General features: G+C 47.4%; 1 protein-coding gene across 1 annotated transcript in view; it reads right to left on the reverse strand.

Moving 5' to 3' along the window:
• Window positions 1-20,826, reverse strand: part of LOC148453994 (connector enhancer of kinase suppressor of ras 2-like) — a 970,642-nt gene that overhangs the window by 430,685 nt on the left and 519,131 nt on the right. The window lies entirely within an intron of this gene.

The following is a 20,826-nucleotide window of genomic DNA, read 5'->3' on the forward strand; positions in this document are numbered from 1 at the left end:
GGGGCTTATGCACGCGCAGAGCGGCCGCTGCGCGTGCGCAGGCCAAACCATCGAGTTGGTTACGGGTGCTTCGGCGCTCGCTACTGGGTCTGAATGAGGTCCTTTATCTCTCTCAAAGGCTTAGGGGTTAATTTACTAAAGTGAGAGTTTTTAGAAGTGAGTTTTAAAAGTGATGTTGCCCATAGCAACCAATCAGATTCTACTTAACATTTAACTAGCACCATCTAGAAGATAATAGCTAGAATCTGATTGGTTGCTATGGGCAACATCACTTTTAAAACTCACTTCTAAAAACTCTCACTTTAGTAAATTTACCCCTTAGTATATCTACCCCACAGAAACATACACCATCCAGTATGATGTTCTAATGTTTCTTCATTGCTTAACTTTCTATTGTTAGGGATTTAACGGCTGGGTAAAAATCTCACTGCTGCCTCTGTCGGTGCTGCCATACCAGGGTTTAGAACTTCCGGGGCCATGGTGGCAGTCTGATCATACCTGTGATAGGGACTGCGCACAGCTGTCCGCAGTTCGTCAGTGACAGTATCGCTGCACCACGGAACTGCCTGTGTACAGGGGCGGATTGGGATTGAAAACCAGCCCGGGAAATTTATGGAAGCAGCCCTAATGGGGGCGTGGCTGTTGAGGAGGTGGGGGTACATCGAGGGGGCGGAAAAATGACAATTTGGAGCTGACTGGCTGGGACTTATCTTTCTCCATTTTATATCTCTCCAAGGATTAGTGAGTAGACCCCTAAGACTTTAGACACCACCATCGGTTGCAGCATTGGAACTTTCAACAGCCCTATGCTAGGCGCAGATCATCCATCTAAGTATGGCCTCCAATGTGAGCAATTCAGCGTCTCTATAGCCAACCCCTGTGACCACCTAACACATTTCTAATAAACTACTTGGTGCATCTGTACCTGCACTGCCACTCAGACACATGTGCAGATCAAAAACAATACACAAGAAAAAAATAAAACACTTTGCCCCCCCCACAAAAAAAAAAACCCACATTGAACCCCGACAGGGAAAAAAAAAAAAACATCCCACAGTAAAATAATAAAAACATATTGACCCCCACAGTAACAAAAATACACACGACGACACCCTACAGAAAAAGAAAATACACAAAGCCTCCACGCAGAAGAATAAAACACATTGGCCCTCATTCAGAGCCGCTCGTTAGCGGCAGTACGCTCGTTCCGAGCGATGTTTGCACATCTGCGCATGCGTACGGTTTTTAGTACGCATGCGCGAACCAGTCAGTGCGGCCAAAAATCGTTTGTACGCTATATAGCGAGTGCCTGCTATTTTGAGTGACAGAATGAGGCGTATGTGGGTGGTAACAGGGGAAGGTGCTTGAAAATGGGGAGTGGAGATCCGAACGCAGGCGTGCTTAAAGGTCAAAACGGGCGTATTATGGGTGTGCATAATTAATACAGCAGCGTCATTGACCACATCACTGGGTTATTTTATAGCCAGAACTGCTCGCAAATTTGTGGTAGCAAACACCAACCACAAGAATAGCGAGCAGTTCATACGCTGCTCGATGTACTCGATTAATCTAATAAATAGCGGACATGACGTATGGTGCGAGCGGCCAGGGGGCGTTTTTAACAAATAAACGAGCGTATGTTTTGCTCGCTCGTTCAGACTTAGAGGTGTGAACAGACTGCAATTTGCGAACGGATCATTTGAATAGCCACCCCTTGTTTTTGAACGAACGACCGCAATTAGCGAACGGCTCTGAATGAGGGCCATTGTCCTCAACAAGAACAAAATAAAACCCACACCAGCTCCCACAGAAAAACGCAAATACATTGGCCCCTACAGAAAACAAACATTGGCCCCCAGAGGTAAAAATAGAAACACATTGTCCCCCACATGAACAAAAATAGGGTGCGCAGTGTACGCCCCCACCAGAACAAACGTCATAAACTCTGCCACCGCTGGGGTCGGGATGGGAGTAGTAGTAGTGGGAAGCAGGGGGTTGAATGGGAGTAGTAGTAGTAATGGCAGAGCAGGTGCAGGCTTGGAGTAGTAGTTCAGAACAGGGTGTGGGATAGGAGTAATAGTGGAAAGCAGGGAGCAGGATGGGAGTGGTGGTGTGGGGCAGGGGGCAGGATGGGAGTGGTGGTGTGGGGCAGGGGGCAGGATGGGAGTGGTAGTCCAGGGTCACCTCAGCTCACCGCCGTCGTTCTGTCTCTGCGCTGACAGCCAGAGTGTGTTGGGAAAGCCGCTGCCATCTGTGTCCCGGGCTGCTTCTCTCAGTCCCAGGAACAGCTGCACTCACTCCGCCCCCTGCAGCCCCAGGGAACAGGATTACATGGCCCAAAGACAAAGCGAGGCCTGACGGCAGGCAACGGAGACTGAGGGAGGGGACACTGCACATAGTGGTGCTTTTGGTATGCACCTTTGTGGGCTGCGGAGTGGCTGGAGGGGCCCGGGCTCCGCAAAGGCTTATGGGGGAGCTGCTCCGGCTGGGCATGCGCAGCAGCTCCCCCGTCAGGCATTTTTTTTTTTAACCTAGTCAGTGTCACTTAGCTTCTGCACTTGCGCAGAAGCTGTATACAGTGCAGCAGCTACCTGATCGCGGCAGCGGGACGGCCGGGGTAGAGGAGACCTCGGGAGGGGGGGACAAACTGTTAAAGGGCGGGCCGTGTTGCTACGCAGTTCAGCTGCCAGATCGAGCTCCGGTCGCGGCAGCGCTACGCGGGAGTGCCGGAGGGGGTCAAGTAATTGAAGGGTGAGGGGTGGGCTGGGCGGCCGCCAGCCACCATGGGGACCGGCCCAGCAGGAACTGGCCCGGCGTCCCGGTGGCCCAATCCGCCCCTGCCTGTGTATAAGAAGGGAGCCGGGAGCATACAGCTGTTCTCGGCGCAATGACAAGCGGGTGGGTGGGCTGCTTGTGCAGCGGGCTGGCCAGGATTTCTTTGTTGGGCGTATTTTGCCCACCCCTACTTTAACAGAAATATCGGACATGTTCTAAGAAGAGAGTAACCATGTGGAATATTTCAAACAAAATATTACACAGCGCAAAACAGTCCGTGGCTTACGAGTGGCGATTTAATGTATTAATTTTAGGTCAACGGCTAGCGGTCTTAGGGCCTGATTCAGAGATTTACGCAATGCCGATATTTACGCAGATCGAGTGATTGTTTGCCAGCGTGCATGAGCGTGCGCAGTGATTGCATTACGATGACAGGTAGTCAGCATTTGGAGGAGGTAACGGTGGGTGGTAAATAAAACGCAGGCGTGTCTGACATTTTAAATGATGTTACTTGAGGGTGCATAATTTAGCCCTTGCGATCTCCCACACAGCATGAGAGCCGATCAGCGTGCGCGGAGAGCTGCAGAGTCTGCGGGTGATCAGACCTTCTGCAAGGGCAAGATGGCCGCTCGATGTGCGTCAATGTTACCGATATTTAAGCAGGAAAGCAACAACATACGCAGATGAGAAGGCAGCAGTGGGTGTCTTAATGCCGGCTGCGCTTTGACATGCATTAGCATATTTTCGCAGTTCCGTGACCTTAGTGTGTTACCCGTGCATCATTATGTTACACAGGATAAATATGACAACATTCCTAGGTAAGGAGTCAGCAAGAGAAGAGAGCGCAGAACAAGCTCCGCTAGTAATGACTGATTAAACTCTCTGTAGCATTTCACAGCATTAAACATTCATCATATATTCAATAATTCACACAATATTGTTTAAAAGTCTAAAAATAGATGTTTATTCTGCCTCCAAAATGACAGATTTGTATTTTATTCAGAGCAGTTTCTTATGTGTCCTAATTCAACGAACACTGGTGCTGATGGCGAGCTAGTGCTGCTGGCGAGCTAGTGCTGCTGGCGAGCTAGTGCTGATGGCGAGCTAGTGCTGCTGGCGAGCTAGTGCTGATGGTGAGCTAGTGCTGATGGCGTGTTAGTGCTGATGGCGAGCTAGTGCTGATGGCGAGCTAGTGCTGATGGTGAGCTAGTGCTGATGGCGAGCTAGTGCTGATGGCGAGTTAGTGCTGATGGCGAGCTACTGGCGAGCTAGTGCTGATGGCGAGCTAGTGCTGATGGTGAGCTAATGCTGATGGTGAGCTAGTGCTGATGGCGAGCTAGTGCTGATGGTGAGCTAGTGCTGATGGCGAGCTAGTGCTGATGGCGAGCTAGTGCTGATGGTGAGCTAGTGCTGATGGCGAACTAGTGCTTTAGGCAAGCTGGTGCTGATTGATGGCAAGCTGGTGCTGATGGCGAGCTTGTACTGATGGCGAGCTAGTGCTGATGGCGAATTAATGCTGATGGCAAGCTAGTGCTGATGGTGAGCTGGTGCTGATGGCGAGCTGGTGCTGATTGATGGCGAGCTGGTGCTGATGGCGAGCTATTGCTGATGGCGAGCTAGAGGCTAGAGCTGATGGTGAGCTAGAGCTGATAGGGAGCTAGTGCTGATGGTGAGCTAGTGCTGATGGCAACCTGGTGCTGATAAGTGCTAGTGCTGATGGCGAGCTGGTGCTGATGGTGAGCTAATACTGATGGCGAGCTGGTGCTGATGGTGAGCTAGTGCTGATTGATAACGAGCTGGTGCTGATGGTGAGCTTGTGCTGATGGCGAGCTAGAGGCTAGAGCTGATGGCGAGCTAGTGCTGATGGCGAGCAAGTGCTGATAGTGAGCTAGTGCTGATGGCAACCTAGTGCAGATGGTGAACAAGTGCTGATTGCTTGTGCTGATGGTGAGCTAGTGCTGATGGCGAGCTAGTGCTGATGGCTTGTGCTGAAGGCGAGCTAGTGCTGATGGCGAGCTAGTGCTGATGGCAAGCTAGTGCTGTTGGCAAGCTAGTGCTGTTGGCAAGCTAGTGCTGTGCCTATCTGTGCAGCGCATTTTACATACATTCTGTTAGCATATGCCCACAGCATTGGTCGCATGCATATGTAAAACATTTGTGCACTTGTTTTAGGAAAGTATATAGGGCCTGATTCTGAGGAGCTCGCAAAATGCGAGCACTCGCTCTGAATCAGAACGGCCACTTTTTTTTTATTACCCGGCCTCCTGGCCGCTCGCTAAGCTGTGGGTGACCACCCACAGCTTTTGCGAGCGGCCAAGTGATGGTCGCGATGGTCACGACCATCGGGCTTGCGACGAGACCCTTGTGGTAGAGTCTCATTCTGGCAAGCCCCAGTGAGCTTCCTGCTCTAATAGAGCAGGAAGCTCACTACTGACATAACGAGTGATGTCAGTAGGACCGCACACAAACGGCAGGCGCTCCTTCAGGAACGCCTCCGTTTGTCCATCCACCCCCCTCACCACCTAAAATATGAGGCGAGTTGCCACCCCGTTTGTAACGAGCCCCGGAGCGAGTGAATTTCTCACTCTCTACGGGGCTTGCGCACACGCGCGGCACGGACGGAGCGTGCGCAGTGCCCAACCATCGACCCGCTTGCAAGCGCATAGCGATTGCGAGCGGGTCTGAATCAGGCCTATAGTCTTCCCCATAAATGAGATGGTGACACATAAGGGTCTTGGAACCAGTTACCGGGTCTGTATTCACTTCACTGGCATCTGTGCCCTACCTGGCCACTTCTGGCATCCTTGAAACCCATGAAGGCACTTCTGCATATGGGCATGGCGTTTCGCTCTTGGCAGTTCCCGCGGTGGAGCAATGGCCCCACCACCTTACTATTCTTCACATTACTGCATCAGCCAATGGGTTCCCAGCAGTCAAGCTCATGTGACCTGTTTAGCAAATAGGTACTAATTTCCCCTTTCTAGTGTCCAGCTCATTGACAGAACAACACTCCAACTTCTATCTGCATTTCCAAAGTGCATCAGTGTCTGCAGTCACCAACTATCTGCATTTCCAATCTGCATCAGTGTCTGCAGTCACCAACTGTCTGCATTTCCAATCTGCATCAGTGTCTGCAGTCACCAACTATCTGCATTTCCAATCTGCATCAGTGTCTGCAGTCACCAACTATCTGCATTTCCAAAGTGCATCAGTGTCTGTCTGCAGTCACCAACTATCTGCATTTCCAATCTGCATCAGTGTCTGCAGTCACCAACTATCTGCATTTCCAAAGTGCATCAGTGTCTGTCTGCAGTCACCAACTATCTGCATTTCCAATCTGCAACCGTGTTTGTCTGCAGTCACCAACTATCTGCATTTCCAATCTGCATCAGTGTCTGTCTGCAGTCACCAACTATCTGCATTTCCAATCAACATCAGTGTCTGCAGTCACCAACTATCTGCATTTCCAATCAGCATCAGTGTCTGTCTGCAGTCACCAACTATCTGCATTTCCAATCTGCATCAGTGTCTGTCTGCAGTCACCAACTATCTGCATTTCCAATCTGCATCAGCGTCTGTCTGCAGTCACCAACTATCTGCATTTCCAATCTGCATCAGTGTCTGTCTGCAGTCACCAACTATCTGCATTTCCAATCTGCATCAGTGTCTGCAGTCACCAACTATCTGCATTTCCAAAGTGCATCAGTGTCTGTCTGCAGTCACCAACTATCTGCATTTCCAATCAGCATCAGTGTCTGCAGTCACCAACTATCTGCATTTCCAATCTGCATCAGTGTCTGTTTGCAGTCACCAACTATCTGCATTTCCAATCTGCATCAGCGTCTGTCTGCAGTCACCAACTATCTGCATTTCCAATCTGCATCAGCGTCTGTCTGCAGTCACCAACTATCTGCATTTCCAATCTGCATCAGTGTCTGTCTGCAGTCACCAACTATCTGCATTTCCAATCTGCATCAGTGTCTGTCTGCAGTCACCAACTATCTGCATTTCCAATCTGCATCAGTGTCTGTCTGCAGTCACCAACTATCTGCATTTCCAATCTGCATCAGTGTCTGCAGTCACCAACTATCTGCATTTCCAAAGTGCATCAGTGTCTGTCTGCAGTCACCAACTATCTGCATTTCCAATCTGCATCAGTGTCTGTCTGCAGCCCCCAACTATCTGCATTTCCAAAGTGCATCAGTGTCTGCAGTCAGCAACTATCTGCATTTCCAAAGTGCATCAGTGTCTGTCTGCAGTCACCAACTATCGGCATTTCCAAAGTGCATCAGCGTCTGTCTGCAGTCACCAACTATCTGCATTTTCAGTCTGCATCAGTGTCTGTCTGCAGTCACCAACTATCTGCATTTCCTAAGTGCATCAGTGTCTGCAGTCACCAACTATCTGCATTTCCAATCTGCATCAGTGTCTGCAGTCACCAACTATCTGCATTTCCAATCTGCAACAGTGTCTGCAGTCACCAACTATCTGCATTTCCAAAGTGCATCAGTGTCTGTCTGCAGTCACCAACTATCTGCATTTCCAATCTGCATTAGTGTCTGTCTGCAGTCACTAACTATCTGCATTTCCAATCTGCATTAGTGTCTGTCTGCAGTCACTAACTATCTGCATTTCCAATCTGCATTAGTGTCTGTCTGCAGTCACCAACTATCTGCATTTCCAATCTGCAACAGCGTCTGTCTGCAGTCACCAACTATCTGCATTTCCAATCTGCATCAGCGTCTGTCTGCAGTCACCGACTATCTGCATTTCCAATCTGCATCAGTGTCTGCAGTCACCAACTATCTGCATTTCCAATCTGCATCAGTGTCTGTCTGCAGTCACCAACTATCTGCATTTCCAAAGTGCATCAGTGTCTGTCTGCAGTCAGCAAGTATCTGCATTTCCAATCTGCATCAGCGTCTGTTTGCAGTCACCAACTATCTGCATTTCCAATCTGCATCAGCGTCTGTCTGCAGTCACCAACTATCTGCATTTCCAATCTGCATCAGCGTCTGTCTGCAGTCACCAACTATCTGCATTTCCAATCTGCATCAGTGTCTGTCTGCAGTCACCAACTATCTGCATTTCCAATCTGCATCAGTGTCTGTCTGCAGTCACCAACTATCTGCATTTCCAATCTGCATCAGTGTCTGTCTGCAGTCACCAACTATCTGCATTTCCAATCTGCATCAGTGTCTGCAGTCACCAACTATCTGCATTTCCAAAGTGCATCAGTGTCTGTCTGCAGTCACCAACTATCTGCATTTCCAATCTGCATCAGTGTCTGTCTGCAGCCCCCAACTATCTGCATTTCCAAAGTGCATCAGTGTCTGCAGTCAGCAACTATCTGCATTTCCAAAGTGCATCAGTGTCTGTCTGCAGTCACCAACTATCGGCATTTCCAAAGTGCATCAGCGTCTGTCTGCAGTCACCAACTATCTGCATTTTCAGTCTGCATCAGTGTCTGTCTGCAGTCACCAACTATCTGCATTTCCTAAGTGCATCAGTGTCTGCAGTCACCAACTATCTGCATTTCCAATCTGCAACAGTGTCTGCAGTCACCAACTATCTGCATTTCCAAAGTGCATCAGTGTCTGTCTGCAGTCACCAACTATCTGCATTTCCAATCTGCATTAGTGTCTGTCTGCAGTCACTAACTATCTGCATTTCCAATCTGCATTAGTGTCTGTCTGCAGTCACTAACTATCTGCATTTCCAATCTGCATTAGTGTCTGTCTGCAGTCACCAACTATCTGCATTTCCAATCTGCAACAGCGTCTGTCTGCAGTCACCAACTATCTGCATTTCCAATCTGCATCAGCGTCTGTCTGCAGTCACCGACTATCTGCATTTCCAATCTGCATCAGTGTCTGCAGTCACCAACTATCTGCATTTCCAATCTGCATCAGTGTCTGTCTGCAGTCACCAACTATCTGCATTTCCAAAGTGCATCAGTGTCTGTCTGCAGTCAGCAAGTATCTGCATTTCCAATCTGCATCAGCGTCTGTCTGCAGTCACCAACTATCTGCATTTCCAATCTGCAACAGTGTCTGTCTGCAGTCACCAACTATCTGCATTTCCAATCTGCAACAGCATCTGTCTGCAGTCACCAACTATCTGCATTTCCAAAGTGCATCAGTGTCTGTCTGCAGTCACCAACTATCTGCATTTCCAATCTGCATCAGTGTCTGCAGTCACCAACTATCTGCATTTCCAAAGTGCATCAGTGTCTGCAGTCACCAACTATCTGCATTTCCAAAGTGCATCAGCGTCTGTCTGCAGTCACCAACTATCTGCATTTCCAATCTGCATCAGCGTCTGTCTGCAGCCACCAACTATCTGCATTTCCAATCTGCATCAGCGTCTGTCTGCAGCCACCAACTATCTGCATTTCCAATCTGCATCAGTGTCTGTCTGCAGTCACCAACTATCTGCATTTCCAATCTGCATTAGTGTCTGTCTGCAGTCACCGACTATCTGCATTTCCAATCTGCATTAGTGTCTGTCTGCAGTCACTAACTATCTGCATTTCCAATCTGCATTAGTGTCTGTCTGCAGTCACCAACTATCTGCATTTCCAATCTGCATTAGTGTCTGTCTGCAGTCACTAACTATCTGCATTTCCAATCTGCATTAGTGTCTGTCTGCAGTCACTAACTATCTGCATTTCCAATCTGCATTAGTGTCTGTCTGCAGTCACCAACTATCTGCATTTCCAATCTGCATCAGCTACAAGTGAGAATGATTATAAAAATAAATTGACAGGTCTGGCAAGTGCCCCCTGCCCTGCAGTACCCTGTGCCAGGGCATATGTCGCAACACCCTAGTTACGGCCCTGGTACCCATAATGTGTAAATGAAGCAGAGCTAATCAGCTTATAATGAAGCCCTGCTGAAGGATGACATCAGGAAAAGTGCAGAGACAGCTTAAGGACACACTAGCCTACTTGTAAAAAAGCATGTCAGGGAGAGTGTGACAGCAACACCTATGAGCGCATCTGAGAGACGTGTCATAATACTGACTTACATCCACATGTAAATGAGCCCCAAAGCAGTTAGTAAGATCCACTTGTTGATGAGAACACTTATACTTTTCAGAAAATGCATGTAACCATAGGGATCATTGTGCCTTACACCCAATACATGTAACCATAGGGATCATTGTGCCTTATACCCAATGCATGTAACCATAGGGATCATTGTGCCTTATACCCAATGCATGTAACCATAGGGATCATTGTGCCTTATACCCAATGCATGTAACCATAGGGATCATTGTGCCTTATACCCAATGCATGTAACCATAGGGATCATTGTGCCTTATACCCAATGCATGTAACCATAGGGATCATTGTGCCTTATACTCAATGCATGTAACCATAGGGATCATTGTGCCTTATACCCAATGCATGTAACCATAGGGATCATTGTGCCTTATACCCAATGCATGTAACCATAGGGATCATTGTGCCTTGTACCCAATGCATGTAACCATAGGGATCATTGTGCCTTATACCCAATGCAGGGAAATTATACTAATCACATACCTCGCAAATGCCCAGTTTTCTGGGACTGTCCCGCTGACCCACCCACGAGCCGCAGTGTCCCGCGGTGTAGGGGAAGTTTGGGAGAGCACAGACCGCTGGAGAGCAGTGGATACGTCATCTGTTCACTTGTGTACGGAGAGCCTGGGGGCTGCCCAGCATCTCAGAGAGTGCTGGCCACGCCCCCATAGTGACGTAAACGGGGAAAGCTGCGAGACTGTCCCATTTTCAATAAACTCCACCCCTTTTTCAGAAGCCCCACCCCCTTTTCTGGGGCGCGCGCCTTAGGAACACGAATTGTCCCTCCCCAGGCTCCCTAAATGTTGGGAGGTATGTAATCATCCCATTTGAATTTATGCTTTTTTAATATAACAGCTACATAATGGGGGTAAGGTGCAATCAGGGAGATTACTAGACTCCTCAGGGAGACAGGGAGATTGCTACTATTTCAGGAAGTCTCCCTGACAAACAGGGAGAGTTGGCCAGTATGATTAAGGGGCATATTTAAAAACTGTGACACAGAAACAGCATAAAATCGTTAGCACGGAAGGGAATCCCTCCAATGAGAGAGAAATGGCGTTCAGGGGGGAATTACCAAACATAAAGTGGACAAGAGTAGATGTTGCCAATATTAGCCAATCAGATTCTACCTATCACATATCTCCAACATTTTACACAATGACAGCTGGAAGCTAATTGGTTGATATGGGAAACACCTCCAGCCCTTCCCCTTTTAGAAGGTTAATACGTATCCCCCCTTAGTACATGACAGGCCTGTTCAGCACTTCACCTGCTAGAGGCTGATTATTAATGCCAGTAACTATGGCTTAAAGCCTGCAGATAACATTACATCATCTAATGGAAAAACTAACAATTGTATCACCTTTAATATACTGCAATAAGGGTAACTCTATGAGGGGTATTCAATATGAAAGGTTAACTTCGCTGGCGAAGTTAACGTTTCATATCGGAGTTTTTTTCTGCGTAAAGGTATGGTGCGCGCTCCCGCTTATCCCCGTATTCAAAATAAAATTAACGAAAACGGGAAACTCCGAAGTTGGATTTGCGTAAAGTTACGAATTTTTCCTTAAAATAATTGTAAGACCCCCCTAAAGTTGTAAAAACATGGGGGAACACTATGGATACCCCCGTTTTAGCCTTTAATTGAAAGTCGGGGCTTTAAATAGCCGCACCAGGTGTTTTTTTCCCGACATTGAAGAAGTGATGCAGAAGAGCACTTAGGTTATTTTTTTTGTTTTTTTAAGTGGTCCCATCAAATTTGGGGTACATGAAAATGGGTACTAGCATATTTTTAAGTCTCTAAAGTCAGTTTTTAAAAATTCTGCATTTGTGCACCTGCCGCTATAATTCTATTCTAGAATACACCTGCCGCTATAATTCTATTCTAGAAGACACCTGCCGCTAATAATCTCTTCTAGAATACACCTGCCGCATACTTGCAGAATAGCCCTGAACCTATTTCCCTATTGTTTAACAATTTTTTCCCATTTTTTTTTTTGCACCCCAATTTTTTTATTCATTTTTTGGGGTGTCCCTATTTTGTTTTTTAAACTTTTTTTGACACAGTTCTTTTTTACATGTCAATCTCAGGGGTGCAGGTTTTTTTTTTTAAGCCTGCACCCCTAAACCGCAATTCTGCACTTTTTTTTGACACCTATTCAATGGTGAAAAGTTATCCCCGTTTTTATCAAAGACTTTTCAAAACTGCGATAAGTCTTTGAAATTGAATACGGTGTAAAACTAAACCAAGTGATATTAAAAAGTGCGATATTAACGCAAAAAACGATGATATCGCACCCATATTGAATGCCCCTATAAGTAATATAACTGATCACAGCGCATACCAGCCCTGTGTATCCTCTACACCCATATCTGATGGTAGTGACTTATTGTAACACAGACTAAATAAAGCTACTCAAACACAAAGTAAACACCCTCGAAAACTCCCCACAAAAATTGAGCCATCGCTAATGGTGAAAGATCGATGGAAAACAACTACAACTCCCAGCCGAACACAGAACGGTGGTGCACATATTGTCGCTTCAGACATATTTTCTTTATATAAGGATTTTTCCAACTGAAATGACATCGGATGACAAAAGCAGCAGCACAGGGTCTGGCTTCCTCTATAGCGAGGCTAAAAAAGGGGACAGGTATACACATATACAGGTGCACAGAAAACTGGTGAGGGGACAGGTATACACATATACAGGTGCACAGAAAACTGGCACAGGGACAGGTATAAACATAAACAGGTGCACAGAAAACTGGTGAGGGGACAGGTATACACATATACAGGTGCACAGAAAACTGGCACAGGGACAGGTATAAACATATACAGGTGCACAGAAAACTGGTGAGGGGACAGGTATACACATATACAGGTGCACAGAAAACTGGCACAGGGACAGGTATACACATATACAGGTGCACAGAAAACTGGCACAGGGACAGGTATACACATATACAGGTGCACAGAAAACTGGCACAGGGACAGGTATACACATATACAGGTGCACAGAAAACTGGTGAGGGGACAGGTGTACACATATACAGGTGCACAGAAAACTGGTGAGGGGACAGGTATACACATATACAGGTGCACAGAAAACTGGCACAGGGACAGGTATACACATATAGAGGTGCACAGAAAACTGGTGAGGGGACAGGTATACACATATACAGGTGCACAGAAAACTGGTGAGGGGACAGGTATACACATATACAGGTGCACAGAAAACTGGCACAGGGACAGGTATACACATATACAGGTGCACAGAAAACTGGTGAGGGGACAGGTATACACATATACAGGTGCACAGAAAACTGGTGCAGGGACAGGTATACACATATACAGGTGCACAGAAAACTGGTGCAGGGACAGGTATACACATATACAGGTGCACAGAAAACTGGTGAGGGGACAGGTGTACACATATACAGGTGCACAGAAAACTGGTGAGGGGACAGGTATACACATATACAGGTGCACAGAAAACTGGCGCAGGGACAGGTATACACATATACAGGTGCACAGAAAAGGGGACAGGTATACACATACAGGTGCACAGAAAACTGGCACAGGGACAGGTATACACATATACAGGTGCACAGAAAACTGGCACAGGGACAGGTATACACATATACATGTGCACAGAAAACTGGCACAGGGAGATGTACAAATATACAGGTGCACAGAAAACTGGCACAGGGACAGGTATACACATATACAGGTGCACAGAAAACTGGTGAGGGGACAGGTATACACATATACAGGTGCACACAAAACTGGCACAGGGACAGGTATACACATATACAGGTGCACAGAAAACTGGTGAGGGGAGAGGTATACACATATACAGTTGCACAGAAAACTGGCGCAGGGACAGGTATACACATACAGGTGCACAGAAAAGGGGGCAGGGACAGGTATACACATATACAGGTGCACAGAAAACTGGTGAGGGGAGAGGTATACACATATACAGGTGCACAGAAAACTGGCGCAGGGACAGGTATACACATATACAGGTGCACAGAAAACTGGCACAGGGACAGGTATACACATATACAGGTGCACAGAAAACTGGCACAGGGACAGGTATACACATATACAGGTGCACAGAAAACTGACACAGGGACAGGTATACACGTATACAGGTGCACAGAAAACTGACACAGGGACAGGTATACACGTATACAGGTGCACAGAAAACTGGCACAGGGACAGGTATACACGTATACAGGTGCACAGAAAACTGGCACAGGGACAGGTATACACATATACAGGTGCACAGAAAACTGGCATAGGGACAGGTATACACATATACAGGTGCACAGAAAACTGGCGCAGGGACAGGTATACACATATACATGTGCACAGAAAACTGGCACAGGGACAGGTATACACATATACAGGGGCACAGAAAACTGGTGAGGGGACAAGTATACACATATACAGGTGCACAGAAACCTGACACAGGGACAGGTATACACATATACAGGTGCACAGAAAACTGGCACAGGGACAGGTATACACATACATGTGCACAGAAAACTGGCACAGGGACAGGTATAAACATATACAGGTGCACAGAAAACTGACACAGGGACAGGTATACACATATACAGGTGCACAGAAAACTGGCACAGGGACAGGTATACACATATACAGGTGCACAGAAAACTGGCACAGGGACAGGTATACACATATACAGGTGCACAGAAAACTGGCACAGGGACAGGTATACACATATACAGGTGCACAGAAACCTGACACAGTGACAGGTATACACATATACAGGTGCACAGAAAACTGGTGAGGGGACAGGTATACACATATACAGGTGCACAGAAAAGGGGACAGGTATACACATATACAGGTGCACAGAAAACTGGCACAGGGACAGATATACACATATACAGGTGCACAGAAAACTGGCACAGGGACAGGTATACACATATACAGGTGCACAGAAAACTGGCACAGGGACAGGTATACACATATACAGGTGCACAGAAAACTGGCAGAGGGACAGGTATACACATATACAGGTGCACAGAAAACTGGCACAGGGACAGGTATACACATATACAGGTGCACAGAAAACTGGCCTAGGGACTGGTATACACATATACAGGTGCACAGAAAACTGGTGAGGGGACAGGTATACACATATACAGGTGCACAGAAAACTGGCACAGGGACTGGTATACACATATACAGGTGCACAGAAAACTGGCACAGGGACTGGTATAGACAATTACAGGTGCACAGAAAACTGGCACAGGGACTGGTATAGACAATTACAGGTGCACAGAAAACTGGCACAGGGACTGGTATACACATATACAGGTGCACAGAAAACTGGCACAGGGACTGGTATAGACAATTACAGGTGCACAGAAAACTGGCACAGGGACTGGTATAGACAATTACAGGTGCACAGAAAACTGGCACAGGGACAGGTATACACATATACAGGTGCACAGAAAACTGGCCTAGGGACTGGTATACACATATACAGGTGCACAGAAAACTGGTGAGGGGACAGGTATACACATATACAGGTGCACAGAAAACTGGCACAGGGACTGGTATACACATATACAGGTGCACAGAAAACTGGCACAGGGACTGGTATAGACAATTACAGGTGCACAGAAAACTGGCACAGGGACTGGTATAGACAATTACAGGTGCACAGAAAACTGGCACAGGGACTGGTATACACATATACAGGTGCACAGAAAACTGGCACAGGGACTGGTATAGACAATTACAGGTGCACAGAAAACTGGCACAGGGACAGGTATACACATATACAGGTGCACAGAAAACTGGTGAGGGGACAGGTATACACATATACAGGTGCACAGAAAACTGGCACAGGGACTGGTATACACATATACAGGTGCACAGAAAACTGGCACAGGGACTGGTATAGACAATTACAGGTGCACAGAAAACTGGCACAGGGACTGGTATAGACAATTACAGGTGCACAGAAAACTGGCACAGGGACTGGTATACACATATACAGGTGCACAGAAAACTGGCACAGGGACTGGTATAGACAATTACAGGTGCACAGAATACTGGTGCAGGGACAGGTATACACATATATAGGTGCACAGAATACTGGTGCAGGGACAGGTATACACATATATAGGTGCACAGAATAGGGGAACATCCATATGTTTTTGGTTGGTAAATTGTTTCCATCACTTTTTGCATTAAATTGTTTTTCATTGTATTTCCATTTTAAACTAGAAATGGGAAAAAAAACAATATATTCCAATAGTGTATCTACATATTCTAACAAAATAGTGTAAATAATGATATAACGCAGAATCGCTATGTATAATTAAAATAAATGGAAGAAATGTGCAGATTCTAACGTTTGCAGTAGGAGATTGTTACTTTCATTTTTAATCACTAGAACTATAACAAACTCACAGAAATGTAATTACACATATATTCTGTATTTCATCACAAATTCCACTAACCGAGCAGGAAATACATTTTATTAACCATATAAATAACCTCTCTGTGATTGGTTCAGTGAAACGCTCAGCTTTCCTGTGGTTTTATGTTTGCGGTTTCTCAGTGGGATGATAATGACGGATATTAGGGTTTCAGGCAGAGCCGACCCTAGGCATAGACAAACTAAGCAAATGCCTAGGGGCATCAAAGCCCGCCTAAGGCCGGTGGAGGTTGGGTGCAGGCACGGCCGGGGCACCTGCTGCTGGCTGGGCAGAGACTCTGGCAGCTGCTACGATCGGAGCTCAGTTACCCGCTCTGTTCGGGCCTGGCAGCAGCAGACAGTGAGCGGGCAGCGATGGAACAGCCGGTGGCAGTTTGCGGGGGCAGAGCACCTGGACGGCAGCTAGTGGTTGGCGCTGGGCCGGCTCGGAGGCGTCACACAATCAGAGTGAGCTTCTGCACATGGGTAGAGGCTCAGTCAGGACTTTAAGCAATGGTCATGGGAGGGCTGCTGCACCATGTCACACCTCACAGCCCTGGGCTCCGTCTCCAGCAATCAGCACACACAGCTGCTGCCTACCAGCCTGAGACAGGAACAGCGGGTACGCCGCCCGCGGCTTGCTGTACCTTGAGTGGGACAGCTCTGCAGGCTTCCTTCAAGTAAAGCAAGTTTGAAACTGGGAGAGGGCCGGGGTGCTGTGGTGCTCACTGCTGGGAGAGGGGTGCTCTACTGGAATATGGGTGGTGGGTGCTGATACCGTGCTGGGATAGGGAGGTGCTATGCTGGGTGAGGGCCCCTTTTGTGAGGCCACACCCCTTTTCAGGATCCTATGGGGAGGGGGCACCACCCAAATTCTTGCCTAGGGCACTAATTTGGCTAGGGCCGGCTCTGGTTGTACGGAAGATACAATGTAGCAAGATGTGGATGGGATTCCACTGACCTTAAAAATGGAATGTCTATAGCAGGGGGGCAGGATATGACCCTGGAGGTGTAAGGTGATATGAGGAATAACTTTTACACATAGCGGGGGACAGATCCAGGGAACACACCAACAACGTCTGCGATCAGGACTCAGGTGAGTCAGGCTGATAGCTTTCTACCGTTAGGACTTAGAAAATATTGAGAACATTTTTTTAAAGCCCTTTTGGCCCCCTCCCCACTTCAAAAAGTAACAACACAAATCTATAAAGTGGGAAGAAATGATAACAGGAGTTTCCGTGTTTAATAGGGGCTAATTCTTCTTTGTAACAAAAGAAATATGGACAGGTTTTGAAGGTGCAAAGGAAGAGTAACCCCCATGTCATATGCCTGGCGGGGGTTTAACACATGAGGCTTGGGTCAGCGGACACGGACTAGACAGGGTTAATTGTTGTAATGTTAATTAGCATATCTGATGTCTTATTGACTTAGTGGTTATGGGTGTTTTTGAGGGTATGTTTAGACTAGACGACGGCTGTATAAGCATGAGACTATATAAGAGTCCTCAGTTTTTTGCGATGTGTAGTTTAGGGAATCTGTTGCTAGGCAGTTTTCTATGTTGTGAGGCCTTTTATTAGTTTTCAGTCAGCCAATTAGGGGTTATAGGGGTGGGTTAATCAGGTTTTTACTATTTAAGGCCGAGTTTCAATAAGGTTCTGCCTCTTTTTCAGTTGGAAGCCCCTCCCTCCCTACCCAAAACCGTGTGTTTGTCTTTGTGTTGTTCATCTTTACTAAAGAATCTTAAAACACTGTGGCGGGAAGGCGCTACTAACCAGCGGCCACATGTGGCGTAAGCGGTCGTTGTGGGGCACTTGCCTCTCTGAAGGACGGCGAGTTTGTCCTACCTATGCGGGTTGGACGATTGGGCGTTTTCTTTGCAGAACCGTCCGGACTGTGACGCAAAGTAAGGGGCGGTGAGAGTTGCACAATGCAGGTTACGCATTTTGAAAGGGGGGTGTTTTAGTCGTCCCCCATTTTTGTGGTAAGAGGGATTTTGGCAGGAGCTGGGTTGTGGTAGCGCCTTCTTTTGCCACCCTCCTTCATTAAAAATAAATTTGCAATTAATAAATATATCAATTCTGATTCGAACCCAGCAGTTGTTGTCTGTGTCGTTATTTTAGAAGTTAAGCTTAGTATAAGAGGTTATTATGTTTGTCACAATAAATGAATGGACACCTTATTCCCTATGGAACCTTCTAGGTCCTCTTGCATGTCGGCCATCCCTCCCTCCCTCCGTCCCTTGTTGTTGTCAGACATCCCTCCCTCCCTTGTTGTTGTCAGACATCCCTCCCTCCCTCGTTGCTGTCGGACATCCCTCCCTCCCTCCCTTGTTGTCGGAAATCCCTCCCTCCCTCCCTCCGTCCCTTGTTGTTGTCGGACATCCCTCCCTCCCTCGTTGTTGTCAGACATCCCTCCCTCCCTCCCTCGTTGTTGTCGGACATCCCTCCCTCCCTTGTTGTCGGACATCCCTCCCTCCCTCCATTGTTGTTGTCAGACATCCCTCCCTCCCTAGTTGTTGTCAGACATCCCTCCCTCCCTCCCTAGTTGTTGTCGGACATCCCTCCCTCCCTCCATTGTTGTTGTCAGACATCCCTCCCTCCCTCCATTGTTGTTGTCAGACATCCCTCCCTCCCTCCCTCCCAAGTTGTTGTCAGACATCCCTCCCTCCCTAGTTGTTGTCAGACATCCCTCCCTCCCTCCCTCCCTAAATGTTGTCAGACATCCCTCCCTCCCTCCCTAGTTGTTGTCGGACATCCCTCCCTCCCTCCCTAGTTGTTGTCGGACATCCCTCCCTCCCTCCCTAGTTGTTGTTGGACATCCCTCCCTCCCTCCCTAGTTGTTGTCGGACATCCCTCCCTCCCTATTGTTGTTGTCGGACATCCCTCCCTCACTAGTTTTTGTCAGACATCCCTCCCTCCCTAGTTGTTGTCGGACATAAATTGTTGTTGTCGGACATCCCTCCCTCCCTCCCTAGTTGTTTTCAGACATCCCTCCCTCCCTAGTTGTTGTCAGACATCCCTCCCTCCCTAGTTGTTGTCGGACATCCCTCCCTCCCTCCCTAGTTGTTGTCGGACATCCCTCCCTCCCTCCCTAGTTGTTTTCGGCTTTTGGCTTTTGTGGGAAAGAGCGGCTGCAGTGACTTTCTGATTTTAGATCTTGAGTTGCGCTCCTCATCAATACACTGGTTTAGGCTGATTCCACCCTACTGGGGTCAGCGGCATGGATGGATTGGTGTCATTGGGAGGGGAGCTGGATACCTTGAGTGGAGTATGATGGGCTGGCAGTAGACCCCCATCTAGGCCTGGTAGTGGAAGTTTGCAGATGGTTACTCTGTCAGTAGGGCCGTTCTTTCTTTGCCACCATACTCCTCCCCTTTTCAATTAGTTATAACTTCATATTAAAATAATTTAAAATGAAATAAAAAGCTTTCCCTTTCTTTCCCCACCAATAGCGGTCTCCGAGTCTTTATTTTAGATAAGTACATGTATGTCACCTGTGGGGAAATGTGTACGCTGATATCAGCCCATATGGAGTTTATTCTGCAGCTGCTCTTATACAACAGAGAACTGGAAAATTCTCAGCAGAGTAACAAAATGTCTAGAAATAGGTATATGTAGTCGCAGTACAACTTGTTCCAATTCTTATCCCAGCAATGTCCAATCACATCCGCCGGTGTCGTTTCTCCAATCACGTCAGAATATAACCCACCATGCAGTAGGAAAGAAAAGAATAACATATCATAGCATACTTGCCTACTATTGAAAAAGCATTTCAGGGAGATTGTGAAAGCAGCACCTATGAGCGCGGCGGTAAAGTGGACAGTACTGCTACATCTGAGGGGCGTGTCATAATACTGACTTATATTCAAATGTAAATGAGCCCCAAAGCAGTCAGTAAAATCTACTGGGTGATGAAAACACACTGATACTTTTCAGAAAATACATGTAACCATAGGGATCATTGTGCCTTATACCCAATACAGTAACCATAGAGATCATTGTCCCTTATACCCAATGCATGTAACCATAGAGATCATTGTGTCTTATACCCAATGCATGTAACCATAGGGATCATTGTGCCTTATACCCAATGTATGTAGCCATAGGGATCATTGTACCTTATACCCTAGTTGTTGTCAGACATGCCTCCCTCCCTCCCTTGTTGTTGTCAGACATCCCTCCCTCCCTTGTTGTTTTCGGACATCCCTCCCTCCTCCCCTCCACTGTTGTTTTCGGACATCCCTCCCTCCCTCCCTTGTTGTTGTCGGACATCCCTCCCTCCCTCCTTTGTTGTTGTCGGACATCCCTCCCTCCCTAGTTGTTGTCGGACATCCCTCCCTCCCTCCACTGTTGTTTTCGGAAATCACTCCCTCGCTCCCTTGATGTTGTCGGACATCCCTCCCTCCCTCCCTTGTTGTTGTCGGACATCCCTCCCTCCCTTGTTGTTGTCGGACATCCCTCCCTCCCTAGTTGTTGTCGGACATCCCTCCCTCCCTTGCTGTTGTCGGACATCCCTCCC

The sequence above is a fragment of the Taudactylus pleione genome, unplaced genomic scaffold (assembly GCF_031769625.1).
Source record: "Taudactylus pleione unplaced genomic scaffold, aTauple2 ptg001043l, whole genome shotgun sequence".
In the NCBI taxonomy this organism is placed as follows: domain Eukaryota; kingdom Metazoa; phylum Chordata; class Amphibia; order Anura; family Myobatrachidae; genus Taudactylus; species Taudactylus pleione.